This window comes from Puma concolor, chromosome C1, assembly GCF_028749965.1.
Source record: "Puma concolor isolate L17-30 chromosome C1, mPumCon1.1.hap2, whole genome shotgun sequence".
NCBI lineage: Eukaryota > Metazoa > Chordata > Mammalia > Carnivora > Felidae > Puma > Puma concolor.
Window position 1 is genome coordinate 200,165,574 of NC_141674.1, and position 17,244 is coordinate 200,182,817.

The 17,244-nt window shown below is 34.1% G+C and overlaps 1 protein-coding gene and 1 pseudogene across 2 annotated transcripts in view; one reads left to right on the forward strand and one right to left on the reverse strand.

Annotated features, from left to right (window-relative positions):
• SPAG16 (sperm associated antigen 16) overlaps nucleotides 1–17,244 on the forward strand; it is a 1,014,588-nt gene that overhangs the window by 629,471 nt on the left and 367,873 nt on the right. The window lies entirely within an intron of this gene.
• LOC112848378 (Y-box-binding protein 1-like) lies at nucleotides 14,374–15,301 on the reverse strand (annotated as a pseudogene).

A 17,244-nucleotide genomic window follows, 5' to 3' on the forward strand; every position in this document is an offset into this window, starting at 1 on the left:
TTAGGTACCATCGATGAAACTAGAAATTAAATGCAGCATTTTTTTTGGCAAGTGTTTCTGGCATCCTACTGTGGTTATGATCAGTGGAAGGTAAAACTACGCCTCTTGTTATGCAGCTCTACAGCACCAGAAAATTATTAACAGTTAATTAAAGTAACATTTCTAATGGATAATCATGAACATTCCAGATAATCATTTTTGACCATCAATTATACTCAAGACTTTGAGTATAGGGGAATAAACACTGAAAAAGAAGATACCTTATCTTGTGTACCCCCTCTTTCCTCATCACATATACAGCTTAACTGGATTCTGAATACACTGATGTAAATTCAGAAACATCAGTTTGTAGCACTTATGTGTTCTATACTTAAAAGCAAAAACATTTCAAACTTAGTGATGCCACAAAATGTAATTATAAGGTTCTATAAAAGATATAATAAAATGGACATTTGTTGTTTATTTGACTGCCTAGCATCCAAGAAATATTCTTTTCCAGGGGAAAACCAGTAATGTATGAAATTTAACATGAGGCAGAGCTGAAAAGGTCTGCTTTTGTTTGTTTGTTTGTTTGTTTGTTTGTTGTTTGTTTATTTGTTGTTGTTCATTTTTATTGGTTAGTTTGTTTTTGTGGTTTCTGGGGAAGTTAGCAAATGGACATGCCCACCTAGAACTTTGAATTTGGAGGGAATAATGCAAAGGCAGAGGACCAAGTAGGAAATTGTTTCCTGTTGAAGTATGGTTTAAAGTCCACATTTATCAGAGAAAGGGTCTTAGCCAGATGTTCTCAGGAATTTGGCAGTGTTTACTGTTACTTAGTTCCCTTTAGTTCTTGTATATATGTATGTATGTGTGTATGTATTTATTTTTTTTTATAAACTTTTTAAGTTCTTCTCTTTTGAGGGAATGAGGGGGTAGTAGTTAGCACAATAAATTTCTTTTGCTTACATTCATGAACCCTAAAGAATACACACATCAAACCCAAATAACCAATAAAGATGGTTTATTAGATATTGAATGAATGTAATAAGAAAGAATAAATCAACAATGGAAAGGAACCCAGGAACCATAGTACGTTTGAAGACCTGTAAACCAAAGAAAAATACTTAATACTTAAACACGTATATGTGTGCATGTTCATCCTAAATTACTTATGGGCCAAAGAGTAACCGAGTCTTAAAATTACAATAAGGAGTTTGCCTTATGATACAATTTATCAGCAACAACCAAAAATATACTTAGGAGAAAGTCATAGTGTTAAATAATTTTATTGTTGTTTAAAAAAAACTAAAAATAAAGTCACTTTACAATATTAGTAATAATACAATGAAAGTAACTAAAATAGCAAATAGAAAATAATAAAGATTAAAGAATAATTTAATGGGGGGGAAATAGAATTTGTTGATCTGAAACCTGATTTTTTGGGAAAGTCAGTAACAAACTGTACTGAGACCTGTTTTTGCCTTTGCCTCACTATTATTTATTAATTTAGCATTTCAGTAACATAGAAAAAATATGTATACAGAGGGAGAGATGAAAAGATAATTATTTCCAATAACCTATTTGGGAATCTTGAAGAACCAAGAAACAACTCAGAGTTGTAGAACAATTAAAATGTCATAAAGGTAGACCAATACAATTAAATGAAAAAAATCAGTAGGTTTCCTCTCTGCTGGCAGAACAAAAACAAAAGTTAAAAATGCAAATTCACCACTTAAACAAAAAATATGCTCTATAAACAAAATTTTGTAATATATAATAATAAAACTACATAATAATGAGAGGTAAATAACCATTGACATACATGTAAAGATATTCCAGGTATTTTAATCAAAATAGACAAACATATCACTTAACTTCTTTATAAAGTAATGTATAGCTTTAATGAAATTCTAAGGAAGATCCTGATAATGTTTTTGCTTTGACTGTTTTGGGAAATTGACAAAGTGATGCTAACTTTTATATCTAGAAGAACACTTGATAAAACTGAGAAAATAATATCAAGAAAGATTGGTAAGGAGAAGTAGATTACTAGGCATTAAACTGTAATTAAATATTATTATTGGGACACCTGGGTAGCTCAGTCAGTTGAAACCAACGTCCGACTTTGGTTTCAGCTCAGGTCTTGATCTCATGGTGAGAGAGTTCAATCTCCACGTTGGGCTCTGCATTGACAGTGTGGAGCTGCTTGGGATTCTCTCTCTCCCACTCTCTCTCTCTGCTCCTTCCCCACTTATGTTCGCCTTCTCTCAAAATAAATAAACTTTTAAAAATTACTATAAAACTGAACAAAAATTGATAACACAATCAATGAAAGAGAATATAGAGCTATGAGACAGACCCTAACTGTGTAGTATACAACATAAATTCTTGATTCTAAAAGGGAAGTCTCCTTCAGTGTTCTTAAAGCAATCAGCCTCATTCTCTCTCTCTCTCTTTTTCCTTTATTTCCCATTTGGTCTCTTGTTGCTGATTCCCAAATCCCTGTCTTTCTAAACGCTGAGTATCTTTGGAGTTTGGATATCTGGTTAAAGTTCCATCTACTTCAAGGAGGGGTTATGCCACCGTTCAATCAGTTCTTGCTTTTAAATCTTTTTTTATTTATATATTACACAAGTAGAATATTGTTCAAGATAGAAAGTGTGGACTTTTCAAAAGTACTACAAAAAACCCTAAAGATAACTAAAGATAAAAAAAAGATGTTCTGCATTCTATAGATATTGTTTAAAGTAAAATTCCTATAGTCATAATAGCAGGATTGTACTATACCTAGTAATGCATAAGCTAATTTGTCTTCACTTGGTAATGTATCTTGAATATTTCAAATATAAATATGTATATATTCTCATTATCATTATTGATGTATCATGGATACATTATAATTATTTAAATAGATGTATCACTGTTTGCTTGGACAATCTCGTACTAATGGTTATTTGGATTATTTCTTTTTTAAAAAAAAATTTTTTTTAACGTTTTATTTATTTTTGAGACAGAGAGAGACAGAGCATGAACGGGGGAGGGTCAGACAGAGAGGGAGACACAGAATCTGAAACAGGCTCCAGGCTCTGAGCTGTCAGCACAGAGCCCGACACGGGGCTCGAACTCACTGACCGTGAGATCATGACCTGAGCCGAAGTCGGACGCTTAACCGACTGAGCCACCCAGGCGCCCCTGGATTATTTTTTAAGTATTTGGAACTCTAAGCGAGGCTCAGAAAACATCCATGCAGGTGCCTTTTTTTCACACTCATCATCTGATTTCATTGATATATATTTATATGTGTTGTAATCTACATTTTTAAAAAGCATTTAAATCATATTGACAAAGACTCTATATAAAATGTTAACCATAGCTATTTATGTATTCCCTCCAACACTCGATGAGTGCCTACGCTCTTGTCACTTTGATTTTAGTAATTAGATAGGTTAAAATTCTCTTGTCAATGTTTTAATATGTAATTATATAACTATTAAGACAATTGAAATGTTTTATATATTTAGTAAGCATATCTGATATATAGGCTACCATTGACATTAATTTCTCCATATACTGGATGTTTAAATTATCTGGCATAGAATTTTGGACAGTTTTTTTTAAATTTAGTTTGGCTAACTGGTTTCTTTGTTTTAAATTCAAAATAGTTAAAATAGTTAATTTTTTGGCTAAATTTCAGTTATTTCTATTTTCCTTTCTTTGTCTTGGGAAATTAGTGCTTCTTGGAATTTTTTGTGATTCTCTTAATGGTACAATTAATGATTACTGTGTTCTTTAATTAACTAAGTATTATATATTATATGTAGCATAATATGTAATTATACATCATATTGTATATCCTTATATACAATAAATATATGTAAATATATTTAGTATTATGCACACACACACACACACACACACACACACACACACATACACGCACACACATACGTATATACACATACCTATATTGTAATATCACCCTCCAGTTTCCCTACTTTCTTCCCAGCTATTTTCTGGCATTTGTGGCATCTGTCCATGGTTGGATAATGGTCTGAGATAGAGGGAACTAGCACACTATTGTACTTCAGTTCTCAGATTACACTCAACAGGGCATGTCTTCCCCCATATTTTCTGTATTTATTCTTTGGAGTTTATAGTACCTGATTATAGAAAATGATGATGACTTTGTGAGGAATACAACATAGAATTGCCAAGGCAGAAGTCATGCATATGCATTGTACATCTTGCATTGGCTCATGGGATTTGAACCACACTTCTATTAATGTCTTAGTTCATAGAGACTATAGGACTAAGGGTCACTGGGAAAATGGTGAGGAATGTAGGAAATATATTCTTTGCCTTTTCCTAGTCACTCACTATTCCATGATGCAAAGCTGCAGACTGATATGTGCTAAAGCTTGAATAGGATTCCCAGCTTAGCAAACAGGCATTAGGTTGTTCATTAGTATTTCTTAATGTGTTTTCATACTTTAGTCTCTTTCTGCATCTTTGTGGATACTACATATATCTTAATATTGAATTATAATTTCACATTCAGTGCCTCAAACCAAGATTTTAATTTAATGTGCATTTGACAAAAATTTAATATATATTAAACAGTATTCTTCAGTAAGAATCCTCTTTATTTCTGATGCAGTGAAATTGAAATAACTTGTTCTGGGATCCTGAATAATTTTACTATTTCTGTGTTATATGTGAAAAGGAATTTTTCTATTTAAAAAAAAAATCATATGTATAGATATAAACACCCAACTGTCTAGTATTGAATGTAATGTGATCAATCGACATGTAAGTATTGAATGCCTAATATACAGCAAGCACTATTATAAGTTCTATAGATATATTAATTAAAATATAAAACAAAACATAAAAATCTAGGCTAGGGGGAGATTTTTGGAGAGAGGCAGATAAAAAAATAAATGAAAAGAGTAACTAGTATGTTAGATGATGATACATGTTATAGATGAAAAAAATATCAGAGAAGTATAGTAAGAAGTCTTTCACTGGTGGGGAAGAGGGATATTGCAATAGCATTAAGATATAATTTGAACAGTCCTAAATAAGACAGGGAGGGAGCCCTATAGATATCTGGGGGAAGAGTATTCCAAAGGAAAAAACTCAAAAGTACAAGAACCCTAGGGTGGGAGCATGTCCAGTGTGGGTTTGAGAAACAAGCAGGGAGTAACTGGGGTGGATGAGTGAAGGGAATAGCAGTTTGAAAATATGAAATGAGGCCAGAGAGGTGCTGGTGAGTAGGAAGAGTGAAGGCAAGTTATGTAACCTTGTAGGTAATTTTGGTGACTTTAGTCCTTATTTAGGGTGAAACTGGAAGTTATTAGAAAGTTTTGAGCAAACTCTCTAACTCTTTAGTTTTATGTCTAAAGGGAAAAGCAATGATAGACACAAAAAAATCATGTGTGGCCATTGTACTTCACCTACAAAAGATGGCAGCAGCTTGGACTAGAATAACAGCAGGACGGAGGATGTGGTTAAGAAAAAAGAAGAAAATACACCCATACACATACATAAAAAGAAAAAGAATGAGAAAATGAACAGGAGCTTGGAACATGTGGAAAAACTCCACAAAAAAGACTCACTCAACCTTGACTCCTAGCCTTTTCCTGGTAATCCAAACCTTCAAAGAGGAAACAAATTAGTCACTCAGAAAGGAAAAAATAAAAGAAAAACATAATTTTAACACATTTATTTTTATTCATTGTTTTGGAATTATAGGTTGACCTTGCAAATAACCTTTATCAATTTGTGTATTCTTTTATATGTATTATATAAAGTGCTGGTTTTATAGTGTCATGGCTATGCATTTGAAGTCTAAAATCACTACTAAAAAACACAAAGATTTCTATAAATGATTTGTACTTTTCAAGTGAATTTGATTCTACAAGTGTTCACTGAACAGCTCTGTGTTCAGAGATGATGCATTTATACTGGGTCAGCCTCTAAAATAATGCTAGGAAACTGTAGCAGATGCCATTGATGTCTTGCCCCATAACCTCTTATTCACCTGCAGCCTTGCTGGACAGTTCCCAGGGCCATTATCAAATTCCTACCTCAAGGGTTCCATCTTCATATCTCTGAGGTTTCCTTCTCTGAGGGTTTTTCTTAGATGCCACAGTTTACTAGGCTCAAGTTCATGTCCTGGGGGACAAATAGAAGTCAGTGGATAAATAGCTTAGTGTCCCTGTCCCCCTATGGGACAATTATGAAGCATGTTTTATATGGTTCCTCTTGGGTCCTTAGTGGGACCTCAGGGTCCTAGTCCGAGCTGCTCACAGTGCAGCCATAACACACCCTTTACTGCCTTGTCTCTTCTTTGTTTCACTTTTCCCATTCCCTTGTGTGTGCTTTCTGGGTGCACAACCTAAATAGGTGACCTTCAAAGTATTTCTCTCAGGGTGTGTTTAGTGGGGGACCCACACTAAGCCACGTAGAAACCTTTAATCAAGTTGCTCTTGTCTGATGGACAAGGCAAAAGGTCCAGGAATATTCCACAGAAATTAAGCAAGGAGGAAGAGTGGCTCTTTTGGCTTTACTCTACCCCTCTTGGCTTGAGTCTAAGTGGGACTTATGTGTCTCACTTTGTCCAGCATTAAAGAAACAGAATCTTCAAGAGTTAGTTCTTTATGTTCCCATACCAAATGCATCGTTAGTGATAGCATATATTTTGCAAATGGTGAATCTGTTGCTACTTCCATAATTAATCATTTTTGTCAATAGTTACAAGTGAACACAGCCATGAAATGCAGAATGAATAATAGGGAGCTGCAAATTTATGGGCATACTGAGGAGATATAATGATCACTTGTATCAGTAAAAGAGAAGCAGGAGAACAGCTGCTTGGAGCCTGGGCCAGTTTAGAGAAAAAAAGGGAGACTTTGCCAGAGGACGATGTGTTTCTATCATCTAGAGCAAAGCTAGAGAGAATTTAAAGTGCCCCAGTCATCTGGAAGATACAACTAGATTCACAGTTTGACAAAATCTAGGGATATCACATGTTGTAAGCCCTTGGTAAAAATCAAATCCTAAAATTATAAGAAAACAAGGAATTTAGAAAAGATAAAAATAAAATCCTTAAGTTTATAATGTTTTTTTTGTTTTTTTTTGTTTTTTTTTGTTTTTTTTATGTTAAGGTACTTTGAAAGTATAGGAAGGGTTTCTGGTTTGGGAAAGTTGAGATACAAAGACAATGAATAGACAAATATTCTATGGTCCTTTTCTTCTCTTCTCCTGGAATAATCTAAGCCTTAAGAACAGAAATATCCATTACACAGGACACCCTTTTTCTTTTATACAAAGAATCAGCAACTACTTATTTAAAGATTGGAGAAATTGTCAACAGGGAGAACATTTCTGTGCCATGAAAAGACTTTCAAATAGATCAGGCAGCAGAGAAGGACTCTAAGTGGAACTCTAAAGTCAGAAGCCCTGTATCATTTTCCTGCAATAAGAAGAGTGAAATAAGTTTGATCAAAGCAGCGTGAATCAAATTAAGGTAATATTATAAAACATCTAATAAACTTGTAAGTGAAAATTGTAGCAATTGCATGATCATGTGTTTTCCCCATAATTGGGGTTAAATAGATTCATTTCACAAAATAAACATTTATGGAGTGTCAGTCCTCGGATGCGTGTGTAGGGGGAAATGAGGCAAGCATAAATAAAATACAGTACTTGTCTTATGGAATTTATAGTTTAGTGGTTGAAAAGATATGTGAACAAGTTATTTCAGTGCAGTGTGAAAAGGGCCAGGGTCCTCAGTAAAGCTATATGCAGAGCAGTGACATGATCTGATTTATGCTTTCAGAGGATTACACTGGCTATCCTGTTGAGAATAGACTGAAAGGGGGTAGAGAAACAATAATCCAGGCTAAGACTTTGGTAGACTTGAAATAAGATGGAAGTAGTGGGCATGATGAAAAGGTTTTATTTATTCATCCATTCATGTATTTAGTGATTCATTCATTTAAACATAGTTTCAGTCCTACTGAAATTTACAAGAATAATACAATATACACTTCAGGTTCCCTAAGTGTCAACATTTGTACTGTGTTTGCTTTATCTTTTTACCTCTTTCTGAATATACATATGCATATATGGTTTTCCAAAACATTTGAGAATTAATAATAAGCATAATATCCTTTTACCCACAAATAGTTCAAATACCTAAAAGCATGGGGTATTTTCTTTTTTTTTTTTAATTTTTTTAATGTTTATTTATTTTTAGAGACAGAGAGGGACAGAGCATGAGCAGGAGGAGGGCAGAAAGAAAGGGAGATACAGAATCTGAAGCAGGCTCCGAGCTGTCAGCACAGAGTCCGATGTAGGGCTCGGACCCACAAACCATGAGATCATGACCTGACCCCAAGTCGGACACTTAACCGACTGAGCCACCCAGGTGCCCCAGCATGGGTATTTTCTTAAACAACTGTAGGAAAATTATCCACATCAGTAAGTTGATATTGATGCAATTATCTAATCTACAGACCTTATTCAAACTTGTCCAACTGCCCCAGTAATGCCTAGATTCACCTTATGAAGCTTTAAAAGGAATACCTCAGAAGTAATGATCTTTTCAGGGAATTATATCAGGAGGCACATGTTGTTGTGTGTGCATATATATATATATATATATATATATATAAAACTCTATATGTATGTATCATTACTGGTGACGTTGATTTCATCATTGAACTCTGCTAAATCTACTATAGAGTTGTATATTTCACTTTTTAATTAATAAATTAAATTATTAAATAAATTATTAAATAATTTTCACTTTTTAATTAATAAATATTTTGTTACTTTGAGACTGAAAATATTCTGTGCCTTCTAAAAAAATCATCTACTCATTTTAGCATCCACTGATAATTCTCACCTTTAGTAATTATTATTATGATGGTTATTAATGGTGATTTCCTAATTCCATCTAGTTCTTCATTTATCAGTTGGGTTTCTACTAAAAGGAAGAATTTTCCCTTCTTCCCTGTTTTTCAAATTTATATCAAAGTGAATTCATGTATTTCTATTTTATTCAGTAAGTTATAATTTTTATGTCCTTAGTTTAATACTAAAATTTTTCCATTCTTGGATAATGAAAGCTCCTTCATGGTGGCCACAGTGCCCTTTTGACATGTCCACATTCTTCTCTAAACACCTTCCTCACTTCTAGCACAAGAGATTTCAGGCTCATCTTGTACTTTTTTTGTTGTAACATTGGAATCAGCCTTTTTTTCTAGAAGTCCCAGTTCCTTTTAATGGAGAATGTTATTAGAGATCAAGATCTGGGTTCTACTTGTTCTACTCGCTCTACTACTAGGGGATAATTGCTGCTTGTCCTTTTCAGAAAACAGAGCTAGAAATAGCTATAAAGATGAATATATGCACGCGCACACACACACACACACACACACACACACCCCTACCTGTATCCATCTATACAGCTAACTAGCCGTATTAAAAACTATGGATTCACACTGATACCTCTAGTTCCAATTCAGTGATAGAATTCATTCTGTTTTCCTCATTTTCCATGTTTAAAACTCTTCTCTCTACCAATGACAAATATAATCCCCATATTTATAATATATTTACTTACATGCTCAATCTTATAATGTACAGAAAATAGTTTCACTATTACTAACCCAGGCCTTGATGGAAAGAAAGTGTACTAATTAGTATTCAATATTTGTTTAGAGTTTTTTCTTTAGCCTGAAGGCATACAACCCAACTACTACCGTGTTTAACAGTTTTTGGAGTTAGATGTCCCCCCATCTCCCATTAGTTGGTGTTACTTATTCAAATGTTATTTATTTGAAATATGTTGGGTCATTTATTTCTGTTTGTGTTCAGTTGTAGGATTTTCTACCCTTTCTTATTTGTTTTATTTATTTCCTTTCTTCTTTTTTTGAGTCTCTTAAACATTAACATTCTAAAAGTCAGAACTGATTAAATTCTATTTACCTTCTTTGTGTTTTCTGTTGGTTTAGTTTCTTTTATAATTTATAGCTGTATATTTTTAAGCAGAGGATTTAATTAATTAACTAATTCAGGCATATTCTTGGATAGTGTTTAAGACTATAATTTTTTTGATTGCTTCTTCATGTCTCATGTATATATAGCACACATACACAGATGTACATGTATGTATCTTAGTGTTTTCATTTTTATTCTTTCTAATATGTCCTTTGATTTTATTTTGTATTTCCACATTCACTCAAGAATTGTTTAATAAACACTTTTTGGTTTTTCTAGTTAAAATGACCTTTTAATCTCTTTAAAAATTTTAAGTAATTTTTAGTTTTTTTATGTATTAGAACTTTACTGTGTACAAATTTTAATTATGAAGTTTATTTTTGTGACTTAATATATGATCAGATTTTATGGTTGTCCCATGAGTGCCTGAGAAGGTACAATCACTATTTTCCTGGGTGTAAATTTCTGTATAAACATAATATCTACCTTACTGGTTAGGTTCTCTAGGACTTCTGTATCCTGTCCTTGTGTCTACTTGTTTTACCTCACACTAATTCTGATGTATTAACATTTCCTAAAGTTAATATGTTTTTTTCTATGTCTTTTTATATCTCTTGTAGTTTTTGCTTACAAAGGCATTGCTGTGTTATTTTGGTACATAGATATTCACAATTGTTAGAACTTTACTGTGAACTGAGGCTTTTAGCATTAAAAACAATAATTCCCACATTTAACACAGTGCAAAGTTTATTTTATTTGATATTAGTATTGGCTTTGCTTTATTATTCTTTCTAGAAGCCAGGTATTTCTTTGCCCATCTCTTTATATTTAGCCTTTCTGAATTATTTTAACTGTATGTCTTGTATACAGAATATATTTGGGTTTTGCTTTGTCAGCCAAATTGAAAATCATTTCCTTTTAATAGATGAGTTAAGCGATTCATTCGCATTTATTCATATGTGAAATGTTTTATTGTAACTCTCTCATTATTTTATATAATAACTACTATGTATATTGTATTTTCTATACTTGTGGCATGTGAAGTGGTCTTGGGGCTCTTTTTATTAAAAAAATATTTCTTTTGGTGTTTAGGAAAGACTGTATTTTTGTTCTGTAGGCTTTTTACTTATTTTTAAAATTTTTAAATTTCCCTGCTTTTTTTTTTTTAACATGTTGCGATGTTATTTGTGGTTTTGATGACATACTTTTAACTCCAACCTATTGCCTACACAACAGTAACTTCCCTCTTCCTTCTCCCTTCTCATCTCATTTTTAGTTGCATTATTTCTACTCTGTGAGAACATACAACACATACGATGTAGCATATATCATAAAACATTATTATTTCACCACTCACCTCAGTTTTCAGTGTTAAATCTACAATTAAATATATTAAAAGCTCACCAGTATTCTTATTGCTGAAGTGTCCCCATTCATCTCTTAATTGGATTTGAGAATATAAAACTACTTTTCACTGTTGATCCTTGAATGAAAACTTAGCTGACTATAAAATCCATGGTTCACATTTTCTTCCCCTGTATTATTTTAAAATGCTATTCTACTGGTACGTTATTTTGTATGTAGTTTTTTTTTAGAATTCTGATGCCAACTAATTATCTTGCCTTTGTTATCTACCTGTTTACCTATTAATTATTGTCTGGAGTCCACAGAGTTATCTTTTTTTATTTAGTAAAATTATAAAATTTTGTATTTTTACTATGATATCACTTTGAATTGATCATTACTAATCAGTTTTCACTGTTATGCAGTGAGCTCCTTCAGTATGTAGATTCAGGACTTCTAAGTTTCTCCTCTAAATTTCTTATTCCATCAAAGTGTTCAGCAGTAAAAATGGCCTTCATATCCACTTTTGTTATAGGGCAGTTATGATGAAATGCAGCCTGTTTTTACTTTTTAATATAGTGTGTTTAAAAAAATGTCTTAAAATGTATACTTGTTAACAGAAAAATCTCTTGAGGATAGTCAGCTAACATAAAAGAATGGATTTTTAAATCAGATTTAACAAGAATCAGAGATCTTACCTGGTATGAAGTTTTACTAAATAATATGAATAAAAGCTCAAAGTAGAGAGAGGGGGTCTGACGTACCAAAGGCAGCTACCCAGGTCCTGTATAAACACATTAGACATGTACTTCTAGCCAAGAATTGTAGATAAGGTTACTGAATAGAGATCTTGAGATAACCTCATGCCCTAGAAACATTTAAATTATGAAACACCTCCATTTAATAGCTCCAATACTTGTATCATTGACATCACATTTTCCAGGGAGCTAAGCCTCATGGATCCTGGGTTCTATAGTTGACCCTTACCTAGAACATCCTGTGAAGTACATTTTACAGATGAATTTTCTTCTTCCTAGAAAATATCAATAGTTTGTATATCCAAATGTTCAGTTAACAAGGAAGTTGAATTGGGTCACTGACCAACATTCTTTTCCCTAGGAGCACTCAACTCCATAAAGGAAATGCTATGACCTGAATATTTGTATTGCTCTAAGATTCATATTTTGAAATTCTAACCCCACGAGGTGATAGTATTATTAGATGGGGCCTTTTGGAGATGATTAGGTCTTAGGGGTGGAACCCTCACACTTGGGATTAGTGCTCTTACAAAAGATCTCATAAAAGACCTTACAATGCTCCCTGGCCTCTTCTATCATGTGAAGATACAACAGAAAGTCTGAGGGCCAAATAAAGGTCTTTACCAAACCATGCTGGCCCCTGATCTCAGACTCCCAGCCTCTACAACTTTGAGAAATAAATATCTGTTATTTATAAGCTACCCAGTCTGTGGTGCTTTGCTATAGCAACCCAAACATACCAAGGTAGGAGTTAATGTGCTGTAGACAAGGTGCTTTCATTCTTTCCTTTCAGAAATATGATGTGACTTTTCATTTTTATATTTTTCTGTTTTCTAAAATATTAGGTATTGAATGGATAAATAGAGGAAAAATAGTGTAATGGAAGTGAGGAGTGTATCTTAGTCATTTAGACTATGGAGTTAGAACCATAGAATCATGGTTGCAGCACTGGTCTGTGTTCGTATACATTGCAGATTTCATACCTGGAGGTTCATTCAGCTGAAGAAATAATTCAATGGCCTAGCAGCTTAGGTAATTGATGTTATCCATGGTATTAGAGGCAGAACTGAGATTTTTATTCAGGCCATTTGAAAATTAGAGGACAATGGAGATATTTTATATATGTATGATGCTGAGATACTATGTAGATAGAGATAGAGGTTTCTCCATGTGATACACATATACATATGTCCATATAGGTTACCTTATTTTATTTACAATAAATCAAAGTTGGGGCGCCTGGGTGGCTCAGTCGGTTGAGCGTCCGACTTCCGCTCGGGTCACGATCTCGCGGTCCATGAGTTCGAGCCCCGCGTCGGGCTCTGGGCTGATGGCTCAGAGCCTGGAGCCTGCTTCCGATTCTGTGTCTCGCTCTCTCTCTGCCCCTCCCCCGTTCATGCTCTGTCTCTCTCCGTCTCAAAAATAAATAAACGTTAAAAAAAATTTATAAAAAAAAATAAATTAATCAAAGTTATGGATATATATCCTGCTTATCTGAACATAAACAACTATTATACTTCTCTGTTACTCCCTAATTCAGTGTAGAGTAAGAATTATGACATATTATTGCCCTATTTTCTGACCAGATGTATTTTTTGAATCACTACCTCAGAGTCTTGTCTTCTCTGTGGCTTCCATCTCATGTCAACATTTTCTTGATGTTTTCTAATTTCTTTAAAATAATTTACTATCAAGTAAATAATAACAATCCTTACATTTGTATAATTTTTAATTTATTAATCACTAGAAAATTCTAGAAACAATACTCTGTAATTCTCTAAGTAATAAATAAATTTGAGAAATTCTATAAATATCACCTTAGTCATTTCATTTCACACAACACCATTTACTTTTACTTTCTGATACCAAGCTATAGTTTTTCCCAATCAATTCTAGTTGCTTACTGAGATTCTCTGAAGTCACTACCAGCCCTGGACAACTTGATAGATGGCCTTTTTTCAGACTTTTATTCACAGGTGTTTGCTGTTTGTTGACTTTTTTGAAAAACTCAAATTGTAAACTTTGATTACAAATTAAAAATGAGGTTCTTAAAAATCTAAACTTGAGCATATTTGAAACAATTTAAAAACTGTTAAAGGTGTGTTGAGAAAAAACAGGTTTAAAGAAGACATCTTTAGGTAAAAATAATAAAATGCATAGATAATGCAGATAGTTCTATTTATCTGCTCAATGGGCAAAAAGCAAGCACTTGAGGTCTTCAACTCAAATCTTGTGTTCATTTCTTATTGCTAAAATTTCATTTCTTCCTGTTAGATGACTAAACCTGATGATAGTATAGATGATAATCCTCAGGGGCAGACGAATTCTTAGCTGATGGATTGGCTATGTTGTCTCTTTGCTATCCTGTGGTTTAGGGTTTTCTGAGCATCTTTGTAGGTAATTGAAGTTGCAGTGGTACCAGCGTTGAGGTGGCTGCTGACCTTGGATCTCATCTCCTTGATTTTCTTTATTTTCTTCATTGCTGTCCTGCCTAGGTTGTCTTTGGCAAGGAGGACCCTTTGGTTTAACTGACTGAGTCACCCAGGCATCCAAGGAGAACCCTTTGGGAATCACAGTCTATAATCCTGAGCATATTCTATCTCACTGGCGTATCTTGTTCTCTTGCACCCTGGTTGTTAGAACCCTCCATCATTTCTCCCTGAACAGAAGTGTTGGAAGATTGTGGTCCAAGCCCATGAGGTCTCTGCCTGAAGCAAGGTGGAAAACATCTGCAGTAGGGCCAGCGCTGTTGAACCTGGCCTTCAGGAGCTTCCAATCCCACTCCTTTCCCCACTCTCATTATTCTGGTAATTCTGTTGGGAATTATGTGGAGGACCTCTGTCATGTGGAGAGCCTTTGTAATGGTTATTGTCTGCTGCATACTTACTGCCTTGCACTGGAGCTCCACCAGAGCCTGTCACATTTGCTGCTTCCACATCCTTTTCACCTTGAACAATGTCAAACTCCATAGTCTCTCCATCTCCTACACTGAGAACACACTTCCTGGTGTCATTCTTCTTTATGGCAGTCTGATGCACAAATACTTCTTCCTTCTCGTCATTTCTATTGATAGCTGTTTCTTACATTGAACCATTTTACTGTTCCCCAAACCTTTATTGTGATGACCATCTTGTCCCCTATAGCAGGCACAGCAGATGTGAGGCTGCTCTGGCCTCGGCTACACTGTACATGGTTCTGGGCTTTGTGTGGGCAGCCCTGAGAGCAGGTGGTAGCTGGGTCTCCGCCTCACTGGGGCCAGCTGGGGCAGCTGAGGCTCTTCCAGGGGTGTGATGGTAACTAGGCTGGTTACTGCTAGGGGCTGCTCAGGGCTGGTAGATGGCTTTTAAGAAAGGAACAAACCACTATTATCCATTATCCCCCATTGGTAATATCTAAGGAGAATTTAGTAGTTTAGACATTTTCTAAAGTAAAAATATTTAACAGAAATTTGAAAAAGCTTGCTTTGGTGACTAGAAAGGAACAGTTAAGAAGTTAAATTAAGATTGGTTGTATTAAAGGTAGTCTTAATTTTGATCATTTGAGCAGAAACATCTCTCCTTTTCCTTCAACATTTGGCATTTTTGATCTGGATTATATGAATGATAGCCTCATCTCCTTACCCACATTTTTTTTTAATTAAAGCTGCTTTTCATTTTTTTAACCTCTCTTATGCTCTCTGATTTGTAATAGTCTCTCTAGTTTTGTTTCAGAAACTACAGTGCTTTTTTAGAGAAAATAATATATATAAATTAATTATTATGGTTATAAATATCTATATCTTATTATAGATATATATCATTATAGATATATTCCTATTCTTAGTTATGTTTATACCAATTTAAATTATGATATTTAAGATACATGATTAGAAATATTTTTTATTCACATAGAATCATTTTTGTGATATGTCTCAAAATCAGATTTTGCCATTGTACATTCTATGGCCTCCATGCTAGGTAGTTGGGGACTAGCAGACTGCCCCAGAGCCATTTTAAGTTTACTGCAAGAAAGCTGGGACAGCCGTGGGGAGTCCTGAGGGCCAGAATCCCATGAGGGTAAGACTTGTCTGACATAGAGTTAATTTTTAAAGAGAAGTTATATAACATACCTCAAATTATAAGGAAAAAGAAAAAAAAATTAAAAAAAAATTATACTTTGGTAACATACATTTCATGGAAATATCATTTGAAAAATATATAAAATAGCTTTAAGATATGTTTTATATCAATATCAAAGAATAGAGTTGATGAGAATAAAGAATGTATAATTGTTAGACTTTATTTATATACATTGCAGATAGATTTTTTTATTCTTTTTTTTTAAATTTTTTTTTAATCTTTATTTATTTTTGAGAGAGAGAGAGTGTGTGTGAGCAGGAGAGGAGCAGAGAGAGAGGGAGACACAGAATCTGAAGCAGGCTCCAGGCTCTGAGCTGTGAGCATAGAGCCCAATGCAGGGCTCAAACTCATGAACTGTGAGATCATGACCTGAGCCAAAGTCGGACACTCAACCGACTGAGCCACCCAGGCACCCCGAGATTTTTTTATTCTTGAAAGGCATCAGTAAAATGACCCTACTTCATGCTTTTCTATGTTCCATATTATCAAAACTTGTACCAATTGCATTACAACATTTTGTTCGTTTTAGTAAGAGAGAAAGGGCTGTCTTCCTTAGAAACAACATGATTGTCTCTATCACCAAGAAGAGGGGTGAAGGAAATTCTAGTCAAATTTTCTTTAGCTCCATGTATTTAAGAATCATCTGATGATGTTGGGTTTGTATGCAGACTCCTGGACCCCATATCAAGAAATTCTAATTAAGTTTATGTTGAAGATCCTAGGAATGTGTATTTTAACAAGTATCCCCAGTAGTTCTGATTAAGGCGATTTTCTTTTTTCTTTTTAATTTATTTACTTAAATTCAACTTAGTTAACATATAGTGTAGTATTGGTTTCAGGAGTAGAACCCAGTGATTCATCACTTATATAGAACGTCCCGTGCTTATCCCAACAAATGCCCTCCTTAATGCCCATCATCCATTTAGCCCACTCCCCCATCTCCCCTCCAACAACCCTCAGTTTGTTCTCTGTATTTAAAAGTCTTTTAGGGTTTGCCTCTCTCTCTGTTTTTATCTTATTTTTCCTTCCCT